Here is an 18244-nt window from a genome sequence, read left to right as displayed (position 1 = left end):
GCATATTTTACAGGAGAACAATAGAAGAGCTTGGCTAGCAAACTGAAGGATGTTAGGATACAGGTTAGTTCTTACAGCTCCTTTTTTGGGGCAGTTAATTCCAAAACCAGAGCTTATACTCATCTCCATTTTTGTAATTTAGATGTGATTATTTTGGAGGATATTAGTTCATCTTAAAAAAAACCAAACCACAAGACTTAGCAATTTTTATAACGTAAAACTAGAGTTTGAAATATTTGGCATAGACTCTTCTTACATACTCATCAATCCTGAACAAGTTTGTGATATCCTGTGGTTGCCTCTCCTACACTGGGAGCTCAGATTTGCCCCTAAATTGCAGTCCTTAACCATGAAAACTTCCTGTTCTCTGCTCCATGAGGAATGCTGGATGTGCACTTTCCTGGAAGACACCTATAAATAACACCTTTTCTAATGCAAACAGAAACCCTCCAGCACCAAGGTGAGTGTTTTTTAGGTCCTGATAAATAGGGCTCTCTCAATATTAGACAACTGAGAGAATTAATTCTTCTCTTCACTAATGATGCTCCAAAGTGGTTCCTGTGCAGTCCAAGCTCTGGGTTCTTGGCTGGACAAAATAAGGAAGATCAAAGTTTCAGACAGAGGCAAGATTGTTGAGATGGGGAACATCACTTCCTGCAAAGGCATAAATCCCTAAGTTAAAAACAGGTAATCAGGGATGGCAACTCAGCAGCTCTGAGGGTGAGCCTGTGCCAGGGAATAGGGGAGACACATGGTCATCCCCCTGTTCCTGTCAGGGCCCTGCCAGCTCTCCTTGGCCTGGGAACGAGTTGCTCTCAACTGTGTGCAGAAGGCAACAAACACCTGCTCTGTCCCTTGAGGGTGTGGATGCCCTGCTTGCCCTACAAATTACTGATATCCACCTCAAAGTTACAAATTACTGACATCCAGCTCCAGTGATAAGAAGCATCCAGCAACCTAATAACCAGTTTCATGGGTGTGCACTCAGTTGCCAAAAATGACAGGGAAGAATGAGGGCACCTCCAGCATTCCAAACCTCCCAGCATGGCCAGGCTGCCTGACAAGAAGTCTTTCCCTGAATGATGGTTCATACTCCACATCCAAGCAAGGGAAAAAACCCTGTTGGTGCTTTGTTCCCTGCAGACAGATTGCCTCCAGATGGGAAAAGCAAGATCTCTTCACTTGTAGCAAATGTTGAGGGGTAAAAAACCAAAACAAAACCTACAAAACCAAAACAAACCACAAAGCAAACATCTGATCACCATTCCCATCTACTCTGTCTGAGTATCAAGCTTTGGGGCCTCCCAGTTCATCAGGGCCACTGCCAGGAAGGTCCCCCATCCTCAGAGCACGTGGAAGCACAGCCCAGGAATCCCACTGGTGCTCAGCAGCCACAGGGTAGACTGAGAGCTGCTGGTTTTGAAGCATTTTACAACTTTTCAAAGAGGAGCATTCTGATTTTCTTGCTTTGCCTGTGAAACTCCTTTATTTACCTGTGTGACTGTGGAAAGTTTGTTGCATTTATCCACGAGCCAAAAGGAAGTAGGGATTAATCTTGAATGTCAGACAGAGTCTGAATCCCCACCTAAACCAACACAAACTAACTGCCCTATAATCTCTCAGTAAATTAGTTTTGCCTTTTTGTGGCACGAGGAAATGCCAGTAAGCTTAGAAACAGGAAGCCAAAAATAAGGCAACAACACAAATATATCATTTGTTTAACGTAGTAAGGAGTAAGATTAAAGAAATACTGGCAGCCATAAGATGATGATTTTTCCTTCACTTTCTTCCACAATTTAGATTTGAGAAACTCTTAATTAATGAATGTTATCTGCAGACATTCATTGCTAACCAACAGTGTTCATCAGGTTTCCTCTGACTCTAAGTGACTACCTGGGCTGCCTCCCACCATCGCCTTCACAACCATTTCCCTGTCTCAAGACCCTTCAAAAACAACTAGGGAAACTTCTGCTCCAGGAAAGTTCTGGATGCTTCCTGTGATGGTAGCAATCATGGTACGGTTAATGTTATTTTTTTGAAATTGCTTTTTTCAAAACATAGCTTTCAGAAAACACACAATACAAAGACAAATTCTATTCACCTGGGATATTTTATCCTCAAAACCAATAAACTGGTTTTGCTGCTTGAGAAACTGCTGCTATTGTTTGTTTTCTTACCTTGACCAGTGCAGCTACAGTCCCTCCCAAATCTCCAGTGCTTTACCTCTTCTCCTCTACTCTCTTCCCTCTTTTGTCTTCTCAGAGCCCAGCTCTGTGGGCTGTTTTCCTGCTGACTCCTTGGCCAGCTGGGCTGCTCCCCCCCAGCCACCACTGTCCTTACCCATCCCTGCAGAGGCTGCCATGTCCTGCCAGCTCCCCGAGGTGACCCCTCCCTCCTCCAGGCCTTCACTCCTCCTTCTGATCCCTCCATTGAGCTCTAGCAGGAGGATCAATGAAAGCACAAAAAGTACCAGCTCCGTGCTGGGGCCAGAGCAGCCTCGATGGGCAAAGTCTGACTCCACTTGCATGCCTGAGCTAATCAGCCTTAATTGCTCTTTAGGGTTCATGCACACACAGCTTGATCAGAAACAAGACAAATTTTTAATTTACTCCCTAAAATACAGTCTGTGGTTAACATTCAGGCTGGGAAACATGAGACCAAACACTTGTAATTTGGCAAAGTTACAGATATGACTGAAATCCAGCTCCAGTGACAAGAAGTGTCAAGCAACCTAAATAACCAGCTTTATGAGCTCCAACTGTAATCAGCTTCCTACTGTTTGTGGTACCTCTGCATTACCTGTACTTCTCTAGAGCCATTTTTCAAGAAAAGTTATAAAAATAATCTGGTTTTGTAGGTTATTTTTACCTAGCTCTTTAAAGCATTATAGGTTCACTTTGGTGAAAGGATGTTAAATTAGCTTCACAAATATTTAATCAAGCTGCAACACAACTTTTCTCCTGTCTTTCTGGACAGAGCTAATAGCTGTTCCTCCTGGTTACTGTAGTTACACCTTACTGAAAAAGCATCCAGGCTCTTGTCCCTTTGGCTTTAAGACCTCCTTCCCAGAGCTCTGGGTCAACTAAAATGCTAACTAGAGCTGTTCAGAGAGTAAATCTGCTCTAGCCAGACTATTCACTGCCTTTGGGAAAGGTGGATTTGGGTTTTGATGGATTTGAGGTGAAGTGTTTGCATTAGGTTTTTGGGGAATTTGAGTGGGGGTTTTTTGGAGTTGGTGTTTTGATTACGGTGTTCTTGTTTTTTGCAGAACACTATCTGAGAGTACTGAAATAATAACTCTGCAAAGTCCATGTTTATTGTAGAATATTCACTGAAATGAAAGGTCACAGAGTTTATGTAGCGAGACATAGAGCTATCCCTTTTACTCATGTGGTGTAAATTTTGTTAAATAAAAACCCATAAATTCTGCTAATAAAAAACAAATCAGAAGAGATTTAAGCCCTGCATGTTGCTCCTCAAAGAGGCTTTCCCACAAATACGGTGGGTTTTTTTAATTCCAGCAGTGACCACTCAAAGAACAGTCATTAAGTTATGTTTTAGGTTGTACATGTCAAGTTTCTCCTCTTGTTCAGGCTTGATTAATTGTTAAATTAGTGTGACAGAGAATGAGCTCCCTCCTCCAGGAGTGGTATTTCAGCCTTAGGGCAGCGTTTCACTGCTGTGCAGTGCCAGCCCTGTGAGCCTGAAGATGTGCCAGCCTTGGAAATAAAAGGAACCTTGTTCTGCTTCAACCTCAACCTTGTCCAGCATCGTGCAGTGACACTTGGAGGTCTTTCAAGAATGTGTGTCACAGGCCCTGCTAGAGCAGATACGGAAAACAGTTTAACAACTACACAGCTCTGGGCTGTAAGAAATCCAGTCCCATGCAGGCACGTTCAGAAAGTTATCACTGACTAGTGAAAGGACATTTGAAAACATCTCTTTCTAAAGATACAGGTGAAATGTATGTTGTGGTCATTTTTTTCCACCAGTAAATTAAAGTGAAGAATGTAATAGAAGTCCTAAAGATGAAATTGGCTTTAGGAGAGCACCAAGGAAGGAGGGGAATGTAAGCAGTATCCAAGAGACACAACACACTTGCTAAGCTGTTTTAGTTACCCTACTTCACTAAGCCTGCCTGACTGCAGCTGTTCCTCCATGTCACTCCAGAAGCTACAGGCAACCACCCCTAAATGGATCACAGGGGGCTGAAGACCCTCTTTGATAAATTGCAGCCATAGGAGTCCAACTTCATGGCCAACACATCACCTGCTGCAGATACATACCTGGAAATGACTGAGATAGGCAACTAAAATACTGATGGTTTAATACAACAAAAAGTGATAAAATAGGTACAAAAACCTCTTCCTTATCAGAAATAGCACAGAACTCCTCAGGCTGGAAAACACATCAGATAATAGAACAGACTTATAAAATTGTGGGTGACACAAAGACAGTGAATAGAGAACAACTGTTCAGTGTTTCTTCCAATGCAAGACCTGCAGATTATTAAATGACAATATCAGCAAGTTCAAAGGAAGGAGAGACACTTCTTTTCTCATAATGCACAGCTCAAGTATGAAACACTTTGCTACAGGAGTGAATGTTTACATCAATTCCAAAACTCTGCAACAAATTCTTGGAGGAGAAACCTGTCAGTCCCTGTTAAACACAGAGACACGGGCTGCAGAGCAGAAAGCCCTAAATCAGCCTCAGCTCTGCAGTCTGGGCTGTGCCACCTGAGCTGCTCCCACACTGCTCCTTTGCCAGCCCCTATTGCAATATCCTGCCTCAAGACAGCACTGCACTGGAGGAGCTTTGTGTTTCCCCAGCTCTGTGACCATCCCTGTTTCCTGGTGTTTTCCTGCAGGGCCATAAAGCTGCCAGCAGCACCTGTGGGCTGTGCAGGGGGCAGTGCTGGGAGCAGAGCATGGCCCCACAGTGCCCTTGGGTTCCCTGCACTGCAGAGCTTGCCTTGCCTGTGGGTTGAGCCCACCATGTCTATGGGGACAGAGAGACAAGCTTCTCCCTGCTGCTGTTTATTTGCAGTAACTTGCTCAAACGTGGACTTTCCCCACTGAAATGTAACAGCATGAATATGCAAATAGTAAATCCCCGTCAAAAAGTAATTTAGCAAGAGCCAAGTCCCTTATCTGTGCTCCTCAGTCCCATTGTGACTTATCACAGTTGACATTTCAGCAGGGCTGTAGTGGCAGATCCCAGTTTGAACATTCATGAGGGGAAGATGCAACAGCCCAGCTTTGATGTCAATAGAGTGTCAGTCTCTGTCGACTGAACTTAATTGCAGGAACTGCTTTAATAGTCAACATAAGCCATCTGTTTAAACATGTGTGTTTTGAAAAGGACTGCCATGTACAATAAACATGCTCAACTGTAATGACTCACATATCTGTTTATGTGAAACGAGGATTCAACAATTTCCCTCACAAAAACACTACATTACAGGTTAAAAGCAGTTTTATATCAAGTTAATTTGTTTCCGTGGCAGGTTGACCGATCTGACAGCTTTGAGGCAGCTTGGCAAGTTTGTTCACCACAGAGCTGATGAACCACACTGGCCAACCTTCCCTCAGGAACCTGTTTGGTAACTCAGAGCTGCACCAAGGAAGAGCAGCAGCTCAGGGGATGAAGGGGCTGACAGCACATAGGTACAGTTGCAAAGTGTCCTTCAAAACATTTGTCCAGGGTGCACATGGAGAGCAGATACTGAATCCCAGGTGAGAGGCCACAGGTAATTCCAAAACAAACCAAGGGAGCCTGGGGGTACCAGCAGTCTGGATTTAGGTAATAGCTGTAACCACTGTTGGCTCAGGAATGGGGTAAACATTCATCTTGGTTATACATTCATCTGATCTTCAAGCCCTGATCTTGCACAAGGGAGAGCTGTTACCCTCTCCTGTGCAGGCCAAAGCCACTTCAAGTGGCTGGCACACACCTGAGCAGTCATGTACCAACAAGGGGAAAGCCAGAAGTGTGTAACCTCCTGTGTTATCTGTCAGACTGAGGCAAAAAACAGGCTTTCCTTCCTTTGTTCTTCCTTAAAAATAACAGCTAATATGCACTTACAAGAGAGAACAACCTGCCATCAGCTATCACTGGTGCTGCCATTTCTGAGTAAGCTTTGTCACATCAATCATTGCAATGCACTGGTGCCTGGACTTACTCAGCAGCAGCATAAATTAGGGATCTGCTTTCATCCACACTGAGCAGGGATGCAGAGTCTGGCCCTGTGCTTCCCTCTCACGTGTACAGGGGAGAATCCTGTTGCATTTATCAGCCATTAATATGCACAACATTTATTAGTGCCTGTAGAGAGAGGCTCAGGAACTGGAGGGGTAGTGAAGGAAGAGGGGAGAGGGAGGAAAAAAACCTCATATGGTCAAGGCACATCGTGAATCAGCAGCTCCAGCAACTTTCCTCTCCTGGACAGTGAGCCTGACATCACCATGGCCTTGTCTTTTGGTTTTCCTTTCCCCTAGAACCATTTTAAACTCATGGGAAATATAAGGAGGTCTCTTTTATACCCTAAACTTTTCTATTGTTCCCATGAGGTGTGATGCTTCATTAAATTAGGAGGTCAATAATTGTATTTTAAGAAACTCTTTAATATCAGCAGTTTCCTCATTAAGTGGAAGCAGTTTTCTGCTTCATGTACCTGAGCTAGTGCTGCTCAGTCAGTGGGTTTTGTTAATATTTGTATTTCTGTGACGTTGAAGTGAAGGTGGTGTAGAAGAAACCTGTAGAACTAAAGTTCTGTGTGATGTGCTGGATCATTCCTTTCCTTTGACATCCTATTACCTCTCCTTCTTTTGTAGTTTACAGACATTCTGACAGCACAGCACAGGCCTGTGTTAGTTTAACCACAAATATACAGCTAACAAGATAGATAGATATATATATATATATATATAGAGAGAGAGAGAGAGAGAGAGAGAGAGAGAGGACAATGACAAGCACCTACCACTACTCAGTGTATAAGAGCACCACTAACAAGCCAAGTGTTGCCAGCTCTTCCCAAATCAGAGAATTATTACCACATTTTCAACATCAGTCAGTGTGAGACATGTAGGCGACAATTCAGTAGCTTTGTAGAGCCCAAAACGTTCCTGTCATTAAATATTAATTAAACTGGAGTTGATCCCCAGTTTTCCTTGTGATGTATTCACTAGAATATGATCTTTTTCTTGTCAGCTGTTTTATAAAATTCTCACTATTTTACTTGGAGATATTCCATGTTTTGTTTCAGGGTCCAACTCTCTCTTCAGTAATACACCCAGATTTCTGTTGTTGCTGTTATTATACCCACATTTTTGGGGGGACAACTATGGCACACACTTGCTACTTTCACTTTTTCTTATTCCTCATAATCTGTGCAAGATGATAGACGAAAATAGGATCATTTTGAGGTTACTCACCTGGATTTATCCACTTAAGTCTAGATACAGAGATGTCAACTTGAGGTGACCGTGGTGATGGCTCTAGGCTTGGTGTATTCCAGACCATGGTAAGTAAGAATTTTCTCTTCTGTTGTATCCTGGGCAAAAGCTCCTCTTCAGACTTCATTGTATCACATGTGTGAAATAATATATGTTTATTTAGTAAATTGCTTTGTAAGGAGGGTTCAGGGTCACTCTTCAGAAAAACATTAAACAACTCCTGTCTTCACTTCTAAACTGCTGTCAGTCAGGGCTGTGCATCTGCAATTACCTTAAGAAAGAAACTGAACTGAGAAAGTGCTGAAGAAAATAAACCAAACAGCCAAAAACCAGCAATGACTTTTCTGTTCTTGCATCTGACAGGCAAGAACCTGATTACAGAACCCTCAAATGAAACATAAAACATACTGACCTATTTAACAGGCTCCAGCTACAGAAGAGCTCAAAATTAAGACAAGACTTTTCTCTAACTTGTTTCTTAAGGCCTTAGTGCAAATTAAATTCAATAACAAGAACCATAAACAGCATCATGGTTACAAGGAGAACTCTTCGTTCTCTGCTATAATGGAATAAGGAAAATAAGGAAAAGAGATGAAAAAAATGGGATTTACACCCCTCAGCCTTTCAAAGGACAGTCAGTTTTGGCTGCTTTATATTAAAAAAAAAATCCAACTCCTCATTCCATTATTTTTATACATCAGCATTTTTATATTCTTTCTTGCTTTGGAACTGGTTATATTCTATTCAGACAGCACTGTTTTCCAAATGCAGATGAGACATGGCTTAATTATTTTTTATATATCCCGTGTTAACTATGGTATGTTTTTATCACATGCTGCAAATCTTTTCATCCTTTGACTCGACATCCTTTAGTCTTGCAGCCTGTGCAGTCAAAACTCTTGTTAATGCAAGTGTAATGAGCAGAGAAAGGGATCCTACCTGATTCCCATGTTGAGCACTGGTAAGTTATCAAAAGGCAGCCCTTCAGCTCTGCCAAATTATGTTCATCAGCAGACTTCAAGCAGGAGCTGCCAGCCTTGGAGCTGCTGGGGTTCAGAGGATCCAGCAGGAACAATCCACCTCTTTTATCTGTGCAACTAAAACACAAAAGAAGCTGTAGCATCAAAGATGAATGCTCAGGCTCTGGATCTGGGAACAGTTCACAGCTCAGAGCTCCTGCAGGCAGAGCCCAGGCAGACACGTGCCTATGGCAGGAGCAGCTCCCTGCTCGGGCAGCAAGTGGCTCAGGAGGGGAAAAAACCAAACCAAAAGGAACCCCAAAGCACCAGACATTGGGTGCTGTGGCCCTCCCAGGGAGGGCTGGAGAGCCCAGGGGGGACAGCTGCAGTACCAAAGGCTGTGGTACATCAACCAGGCCCTCAGATTTTATTCAGGGTCTGCATGTGAGAACTCCCAATCCCAGAGATAACACACCGTGGAAAACAGTCCCCTGGAGTGGTCTGCATGGCCTGCTCAGTTCTGTGCAGGTCAGTGCTCTGTGCTGCCCAAAGCTCTGCTCCTGGGTAGGTTACAGGTGACATGAGTTCTAAACAGGGGAATTGTCAGAAACTACTCCTACAAATACATTCCCTACTCAGCTTCAGTAGTTGGAATAATAAAACCTACTCAGTTCAGGTACCAGAGGAATTGCTACTCATGTCCACCAGTTCAGTTGTCAAACCCATGAAACCATCCCAAGCCCAGCTGCAGATACTCAGCACACCAGTTATCATTCAGTTAGTTTTCAGACACTGTTTTAAGCTTAGACACAAAAGCCCCAAATATTCCAATCCTTCTAGGAATGTATCTTTATGATCAGGGCCTTAGTTTCCTAAGAGATAAGCAAGAGTATTTGAGTATCTAGTAATAAATATACTACACTGTTCCTTTCTGGGGGCTAAGGGTGGTGCTGGCTCAAGATCTTTCTCACAATATTGCAGTTTTTCTTACCACTAAATATGTAAGGCTTTTCAGGTTTTAAGTCTTGCTTAGTTTTCCAACACTTGCATTTTGTACTGATGACATTACACCTCACATGGGCATTACAAGTTTTTAATGTGGCAGTCATGACATTCTTCTGAGATTCCCTTTCCATGGAGGATCAGACTACAGATATTTGTGGTACTTCTAAAAAAAAGCCAAAATGGGTGAGACATCTTATCCTATATACATTTCTGGTATTAGCAAAACATACAGGCAAAGCAGAGAAAAATCATCTGTGTTTGGAAGGTGAAAGTGAAGCAAAGGAAAAGGGAAGTGTGATCTGAGGAAGCAAAGATGGGGGAAATTCTGCCCTTTGAAGATACTGGAAGTCGAGCTGACCATGGTCCTGAGCAGCTGGAGCTGCTCCTGCTTTGGGAAGAGGTCAGACAAGGTGATCCTGGGTCCCTGCCAGCACCAACTATTTATTCAGTGACTCTGAAGTGGACAAAAGTCACAGGCCAATGCCATAACAAGGACTGTTTTTCTTTAGGAGAAAGTAGTTCTTATCAAGAAAAAGTGAAATGAGTGGTACCCAGTCTTCAAAGAGTGTTTCTTTACAACACAAGCACTGAGTGGAAACATAAATAAGTGGAGCAGATTAGCTCCATGCTGGTAGCCCTAGTTCTGCATTTTGGTTTTCTACTTTATCAGTTTTTCTTTCAGTAACTTCCCTGGGAGTATGCTGCATTTTGACCTTTTAGAAGGTCCCACAGATTAAATCTCCCATCGTTTCAGTTCATATTTGTGCAATTCTTGAGTATTCTGCTCCTGTGGGCCTCTCCACATTAAAACCTCGTCTTCTGCTGTGCCCACGTAGTAACTTCCAAGAGTGACAAGTTGTTCCTGTCAGCTGGACATGTCAGTTGTCCCATAACTTCCACACAGTCCCATTCCTGAAGCAACATTAAGTCATTCATTCCTAGCAGGATACCTTCACAGCAGATGGCTAAAGAAGGCCACAAGACAGAAATATTCCAGCTGCTTCCTGCACCTCCTGGTCTACTTTTACTAGATGTGTCTGTTCCCTTCCAATAAATGCATTTAGGACAAGTCTTAGGAAACTCATATTGAATTGGATTTGTGCTTAAGCTTTATGCAGACTTGGACAATGTCCAGCTCTCCCCGTGGGTTAAGAACAACTCTCTGTTTCATGAACTTTTCGTACAAACAATGGTTTTGTTTCCAGTTCCTCTGGGTTGGATACATACTCCAGCAAAGCATCCTGCTACGAAGACAGCTGGGTTAATAAGCAACAAGGCTGTACAATAGTTTTGTAACTTTTCTGAACAGAAGTCAGAAATTTTATCTTAAAAATAAAAATACAAAATGATTTCTCAGGCGCACAGAATCCTCTGTCAGGGGGACAGAGTTAAGTGGGGTTACAGAACCCCCTTTGGCAATGCCTGCACTTCCAGCCCAGCCATCCTCCATCCCTGGTGGACACACAAGGCAGGCAAACACCACTCAGTGCTTGACACAACTTTTCCTACCCATGAGAAATCACCTGAGGAGGCTTGGCTCTCCTCCTTCCCCCACAGCCCAACTGATCCAAGGCTGCACAGCTGAGTTACTGGCTTGGAGCAGCTTTAACAGCAGCTAATTAGGGATGTGACAGTCTGAATTTACCACAGTCACTTCTCCACCATTTGTGACGTTGCTTTTGCCAACACCCAGCATGAGCTGTTTGCCCTTACCAAGCTTCACTGGGTGATCTCCCCTTCTCCTCCCCTTCAGCTCCAGGGAGCAGGTCCTGCTGAGCCTGATAACACCAGAGCTCTGTCCTGCTGTTCCAGGGCAGGCAGGGGCAGTGCTGGGGCCTCGGCCCAGCTGCAGTTCTGGCACCCAGCACTGCAAGAGCAGCTGGGCCCAGTGCCCAACTCCTGCACAATCTGAAGGTTGGGATCTCAGCAGGAAGCAATTCTGGCAGGTGGGCACTGGGCTGCCAGAGGGGATCAAGCAACATATCTCACAACCAGGGTGTTTCCTAGAGTAACAATTACCTAAATTAAATAATCTGGTGAAACCACAGAAACCTCAAAGACAAACTTAGGTTGGCTCTGGCATTTCATAAATCATAGAATCATAGAATAGATTGGGTTGGAAAAGACCTCCAAGATCATCAAGTCCAACCCCTGATCCAACTCCAATTACTATATCATGGCACTAAGGGCCATGTCCAATCTCTTTTTAAAAACCTCCGGGGATGGTGAATCCACCACCTCTCTGGGTAGGGCCGTTCCAATGCCTGATAACCCTCTCTGTAAAGAATTTCTTCCTAACATCTAACCTAAACCTCCCCTGGCAGAGCTTGAGCCCATGTCCCCTTGTCCTATTGTTGGTTGCCTGGGAGAAGAGACCAACCCCCACCTGGCTATAACCTCCCTTCAGGTAGCTGAAGAGAGTGATGAGGTCGCCTCTAAGCCTTCTCTTCTCCAGACTGAACAACCCCAGCTCTCTCAGCCTCTCCTCATAGGACTTGTGCTCCAGTCCCTTCACCAGCCTCGTTGCTCTTCTTTGGACCCGCTCCAGCACCTCAATATCCTTCCTGAACTGAGGGGCCCAGAGCTGAACACAGTACTCAAAGTGTGGCCTCACCAATGCAGAGTACAGGGGAAGGATCACTTCCCTGCTCCTGCTGGCCACACTGTTCTTGATGCAGGCCAGGATGCCATTGGCCTTCTTGGCCACCTGGGCACACTGCTGGCTCATGTTCAGCCTCCTGTCGATCAGCACCCCTAGGTCCCTCTCCGCCTGTCTGCTCTCCAGCCACTCTGTGCCCAGCCTGTAGCGCTGCAGGGGGTTGTTGTGGCCAATGCAGGACCCGGCACTTGGCCTTGTTGAACTTCATTCCATTGGAGTCAGCCCATCTCTCCAGTCTATCCAGATCCCTCTGCAGAGCCCTCCTGCCTTCCGGCAGGTCGACACTCCCTCCCAATTTGGTGTCATCAGCAAATTTGCTGATGATGGACTCAATCCCCTCATCTAAATCATCGATAAAGATGTTAAAAAGGACTGGGCCCAGCACTGACCCCTGGGGAACACCACTGGTGACCGGTCGCCAATTGGATGCAGCTCCATTCACCAGCACTCTCTGGGCCCGGCCCTTGAGCCAGTTCCTGACCCAGCACAGAGTGCCCCTGTCCAAGCCGTGGGCTGCCAGCTTTTCCAGGAGTATGCTATGGGAGACAGTGTCAAAGGCTTTGCTGAAGTCCAGATAGACACATCCACAGCCTTTCCCTCATCCACCAGGTGGGTCACCTGATCGTAAAAGGAGATCAGGTTGGTCAAACAGGATCTGCCCTTCCTAAACCCATGTTGGCTGGGTCTGATCCCTTGTCCATCCTGTAGCTGCTGTGTGATTTCACACAGGATAATCTGCTCCTGCTGACATCTGTTACTGCTGTGATATTTGTTGGTATGGTAAGTTCATGTTTATTGCTCACTGGAAACAGCCAATGGTTAGCACAGGAAGATTTGACAAAAAAAAAAAAAAAAACACTCCACCAAAAACAGGACAAAGACTGGAGTTAAGTGGTTTCACCTTCTGTACCTGTGCACTTTTGTAAAGGGGTGATAGAAATAGTCATGAATATTCATGCAATTCTGATTTAAGCTATGTCATCTCATCCTTTGCCTCTGCACATGAGCAAATGAGCACCTTTAATACAGGCCTCTTCCCTGAGAGCTTCTCCCAGTGTCTTTCTCAGCTGTGATGTCCAGACAGGGAAGAGCTCTTCCCTACAGGCAGCTGAGGAACATGGTGAGACACAGCCACAGGAAACCCACAGCATGGAGGGAAGCAAGCCTTGGAAAATTAAACCTGTGTGACCGCCTGTAATTCACAGCAGCAGTTTGAACAGGCTGTGACTTGCTTCTATGTGTGTCCTTCTTCACCACAGCAAGTCATGAACACCCAGGACTTTGGCTGGTCCTCCCACTAAAAACAAGCAACCCTAAGGTTTTTCAGACACTTTCTTTCACCTTGTGCTACTTTAAATGCTTCCTACATGAAGCCACTGGAGAGGCTGAGCAATGCAAGTAGAAAAATCATTAAGATTGAACAGAACAGAGCAAGCTGGAAAAACGTGTTCAGTGCTCTCCTGTCTGGTACAAGCAATGCTTGACAAGGTCAGGGTCTCACTGTACCACTCAGGGTAGCTAATTTTGCATCATCAGAACATTTGTAGCCAGAAATAGAAGAGTAACAGCAGAAGGAATAACAAAATCAGAAGACAGAGCTGTGGGGTCACCTTTGGCTGTTAATTCTCTTCACTCCTGTTTGTTGGACCCATCCTCTCCTCTCTGACTGTGCTCAGTTCCCGGTACCTCCCCTCAGTTGCCATATACCACCAGGAACCTGGGCTGTAGCCATTTCTGTTCCTGACAGGAACAAAGAACTACTGGAAGCTCTCTTCCTCTCATAAGGACTCCTCAAATGCAAAGAACCAGCAGCACAAAACACAACTCGCTTACCAATCCCAGTGGAGGCAGGATGGGCTGTTACCCAGAGAAGAGTGTGCCCACCCTGCAGGCAGCATTAACACTGTGCCCAGCCCAGCCCAGGCTGGGCCTGCTCTGGGGCATCTGCACCTCTGTTTTACATCCATCACCTTGATGCAAAGTAGTTTCTTTCACAGACGTTCTGCAACAATAAACTTTGTTTTATCTCTGCTGTGAGGACGCATTGTTCGGCATCATTTTATCTTTTCTTCTAAGACTACTAATAATGATATTAGAGTACATTTCAGTCAGCAGCATTAGGTCTATACTGAAATGCCACCTCATTTCAATATGCAGAGCAATCTCCCCTGCATTGTTCTGTTGGGGCACACAGTAATTGATAGGCCCTAATTACACCATTCCTTTGGGGAGCGTAGGGCCACTGTTTGTTTTAATCAAACATCCTGCTGCCAAAAGCTATCAATAGATGTGACTCATTTCCTCTCCTACCCTGGCCAAAGATCGTGGCCCCAGAGTTCAGCCACCTCTGCAAGCTCTGGATCCCTCAGGTGGACACAGGACAAGTGCCCATCCCTGAAGCTGCTGGAGAGATGGGATGGCCTGGCAAGCACAGGCTCTGTGGCACGGCCTCCCCAGGGTCCTGCAAGAGGTCCTTCTACACAATCCAATTTACACAGACTTCTCCAGGACAACTTCCCCAGCTTGGCAACCCACAGACAGGCTTTTTTTGCAGATTTATACATTCATCTAATCGTTCTTTCCTCAGTTCTCTGAGGAAACTCAGAGTTGCCCACAGCAATCACTGGCTAGACTGAAAAACTAGAAGCATTTTTGCCCATGAGGCCCCCTCATATGTTCAGTCTTTCACCACAGTCACCGTGGCTGACTGAAAAGCCAAGCCCCAGGAGCAGAAGTTCCCTTCCCAAAAAGCCCCCTCAGAGGAAGCACTTGGAAGCAGCATGTGCTGTGTCCAGCAGTGCCTCTCCAGAGCCAGCCTGAGAAATGGGAGCAGCTCAGAAAAAGTGGTGCAATCAATAGAATTCAATACTGCAGACACTATGCTGCCTAATCCCCAGTCTACAGGTCTGTCCTGTCAGGCTTTTTAGGTCACAGCTATTTGCTTCTCATGGTATTATTTCTGACCCTCACCTGAAAAGCAGCACAGTTACAGGAATTGCATCTGCCCCTCCCGTACCTCAGCGTATCGCAACACGAATTGTACTGGAGACAACCTGAGGGGATTTCTGGAAAGGAAAACACAATACTTGATTTGCAGTAACATTTCTTTTCCAGAATGGAAGAGGCATGGTCAAAATAGCTGGGTTTGAAAAGGCCAGCACAAGTAGTACTTCCAGAGCAGCTGAAACAAATAATATTTGCTTAGCAAAATGTGAGTCCGGGATCTTGGCACAAAGACCTTATTTTCCTCAAACTGTCTGGGGTTTTTTTTAAATTTAAATTAAGATGTGATCTTCCAACCTGTGAGCACCACTGAACGCAGCTGATCGCTGCCCCAAAACAGGAGTTTGGCTTGAGAGAGTCATTTACGCTCCCACATTTTCATGGTATTTTAGAAGTTGAGAAAACTTCTGCAGATGGTATTTCTTAACTCTGAGGAGCTGTTTGCTAATGCCAGGGGGTGGATTTTCTTCTTGCTGTTGACTCTAATCTGAAAGCATTGAGGCATCATGAGTTTTTCCAGGCTGGAGTATCCAGTTGCTGTTGTGTTTGCTTATGCAGGTGTTTTACGTAATTGCCCCAGCGAGGCTGACGCTCACGGGAGCAGCTGCAGCACAGGCAGCACTGCAGGAGTTCCCCACTTACAGCTCAGCTCACCTCTCAGAGCTCAGCAAAACAAGCCCTGTGCCCTCCAACAGGCAACCAAATGGAAGTGTTCAAACTGCATTATGGCTTTGCACTGTTAATGAGAATGACACCTGATAAGCAGCAACCCAAAGCTCAAACGGGATCAAATAACCCAACGTGTAAAAAGACACACTAAAGTGGGGTGGGACCCCACCAAAACTGTTTTTCATCTAGTAGTACAGACAGACCTAGTCCTGAGTCTGACTAATGTACTAAACAGGTACTTCATTCAAAGTTCTTACGTGAAAGAAGAAAATTATCAAGAAAAACCTGAATTTAAATTATTCAACAGAGAAACATAGTCAAAGTCTATCAGTCCTTCCCAGGCTTAAACTCTGCCTTTGAATTGGGTCTGCAAGTCTTCTACTGCTTTGCTTTCTGTCACCCTCTAACTTGCAGGCCTGTCATCAAACCTCTCAGAAATAAGTCATTGCTTAAAGAGCCTTAAAACCAGCTCAGTTTCCTTTCAACCAACCTAAGATATAGCCTTCACCTCTTTAAGTGCCTGATAGATAAGCCCAGCTGGAAACTTACTTTCCTATGACAGGAAGGGAGGACTTTCTTTGAGGACTTACCTCCTTCCCTGCCTGCTGCAGGATGAGGCTTCAGAAGCACATTTCTCTGATGGCAGTGACTCCAGCACGGCCACTGCCCTGCAGAAGAGAAGGCTCAGAGGAGGTCTCATTGACATGTATGAATATGTGCTGGGAGGGAGTGAAGAGGCCAGGCTCTACTCTGCAGTGTCCAGTGACAGGACAAGAGGCATCGAGAACAAATTAATTCCATTTACAACATCCAGAGGCCCCTTCCCAGCTGAACGTTCCCTCACCCTGTGCCCCTGCAGTGCACTGGCACGGCACACAGCGCAGGGCAGAGAGACACCCACCACACTGTGACTGCTTGTGATCCTCTGATGCATGTCCCTGTTCCCTTCTGGATCATCTCAGCCCCCCCTCCCTTCTCTGTGGAGACCCTAAACCCCAAAACTAAAAATGTGCTGGTGGATGAGGGACAAGCCTGAAGAGGGAGCCTCTGCCTTCCTTTGGCAGACCCCATGCAACGACCAGCTGAATGGGCTTCATTTGGTGCAGCATTACTGATTCTCCCTTGAAGTCACGCTTTTTAATTTCACTTCCCCCACTTCCTGTAGTTTATCCCTTACAGTCAGTTTGCCTGGACTCAGAAATACAGGTGACAGTGGAGCATCTCCATCTGCTCAGTGTGCCAGCACCAGGATTCTGTTTTTAGAAGCACCTCACATGAGCTGGATCAAGGATTAGCAGTGGCATTTCTGAGCACTCACAGTCACAGTTAACACTCTTTGGGCTTTTTCTGCTATCAGAGTGAAAATATCCTTCCTGAGGTTCTTTGGTCTGAAGCAGAATCAAGTGATCCCTTGGGCAAGGAACACCAGAATCTCCCCATGATGGCAGGCAATTAGACTCTTACCAGAGTAGGCCAGGGGGAGATTCTGCTAGAATCCTTGGGAAAGAGCTCTCAAGCTGTATGTTTGGGCACAAGCAAGGGTTTTTTTCTACAGCCTCACAGGGAGCACAAAAGAAAGCCTTTCTTTTCTGTGCCCTGTGCCTGTGTGGATTGCTCCTCCATTAAGGCTTATCTACCTCCACATAATGAACCTGCAACTTAATCGAGGGAGGCAGCAACAGGCCTGGGCTTTCAAGACAGAGTTTCTGTCTCCTCTCATTTTTTCTACTGGTTTATCTGTTTTACCCTGCCTTCAGTCCACCTCAAGAGGGACAAAAAAAATATTTTAAAAAAAAAAGAGGAAAAAGAAAAGGAAGGTGGTCTCTCCTTTGTGCTTCTGCTGGTGCTGTGCCAACTGTATGACAATGACTTAGGCAAGGTAGGCATCAAGTCATCAGCTGCAGCAGGAATTCAGTGCAGAGATCCCAAAGTGTCCTTTGCCCTTGCCTACTGATATCTTATCTGCTCCAGCTTCAGAAAGGATTCAATAGCTGAATTGCTGAGGGTTATAGCTCTAGGGTACATTCCTGACCAAAATTACCTGGCAACTTCATTCTGAGGGCTGGGAAATCAACCATGGAAAGCCAAGGTAAATGAAGATGTCAAGCTGCTGTAGCAATCACCTGACAGGAGCCTGTTCAGTGTTGATAGTGTAGGTCTGTATAAAGAAAGAGCCCTGCCTGCAGTGGCTTCTAACTGCTGCTCAGAAGCTGAGCTTGTTATCCTCAACACAAACTTACATAGGTTTGGGAATCCAAATCCTCCACCCCTGCTGTAGAAGAGCTGATTCCCAAACTCTCTCTCCCCCTCCACAAATACAGGGCTCATTACAACATTAGTTTGTGTAAATGTGAGTGCTGACAGAAGGTCCATTGAACAGATGTTGTGTGCACACACTTCATACCTGCTTAGGGACCAGGATGGGTGAAAAACACTTCCACAGCCTGAAAGCCATAAACAAGAACAGCCTTGGCTTGATAACTGCCTAATCC

General features: G+C 45.2%; 1 long non-coding RNA gene across 1 annotated transcript in view; it reads left to right on the top strand.

The window, feature by feature from the left end:
- The window catches only part of LOC113954008, a 32218-nt gene that overhangs the window by 12387 nt on the left and 1587 nt on the right, over positions 1-18244 (top strand). Inside the window, exon 4 of the long non-coding RNA XR_003530079.1 lies at positions 5510-5669. This is a non-coding gene — a long non-coding RNA (uncharacterized LOC113954008). The remainder of the gene's footprint in view (positions 1-5509; positions 5670-18244) is intronic.

Source organism: Corapipo altera, unplaced genomic scaffold, assembly GCF_003945725.1.
Source record: "Corapipo altera isolate COAL_440 unplaced genomic scaffold, ASM394572v1 308, whole genome shotgun sequence".
NCBI lineage: Eukaryota > Metazoa > Chordata > Aves > Passeriformes > Pipridae > Corapipo > Corapipo altera.
The sequence above is the reverse complement of the archived record's forward strand: the minus strand, read 5'-3'. Positions and strand labels throughout refer to the sequence as shown.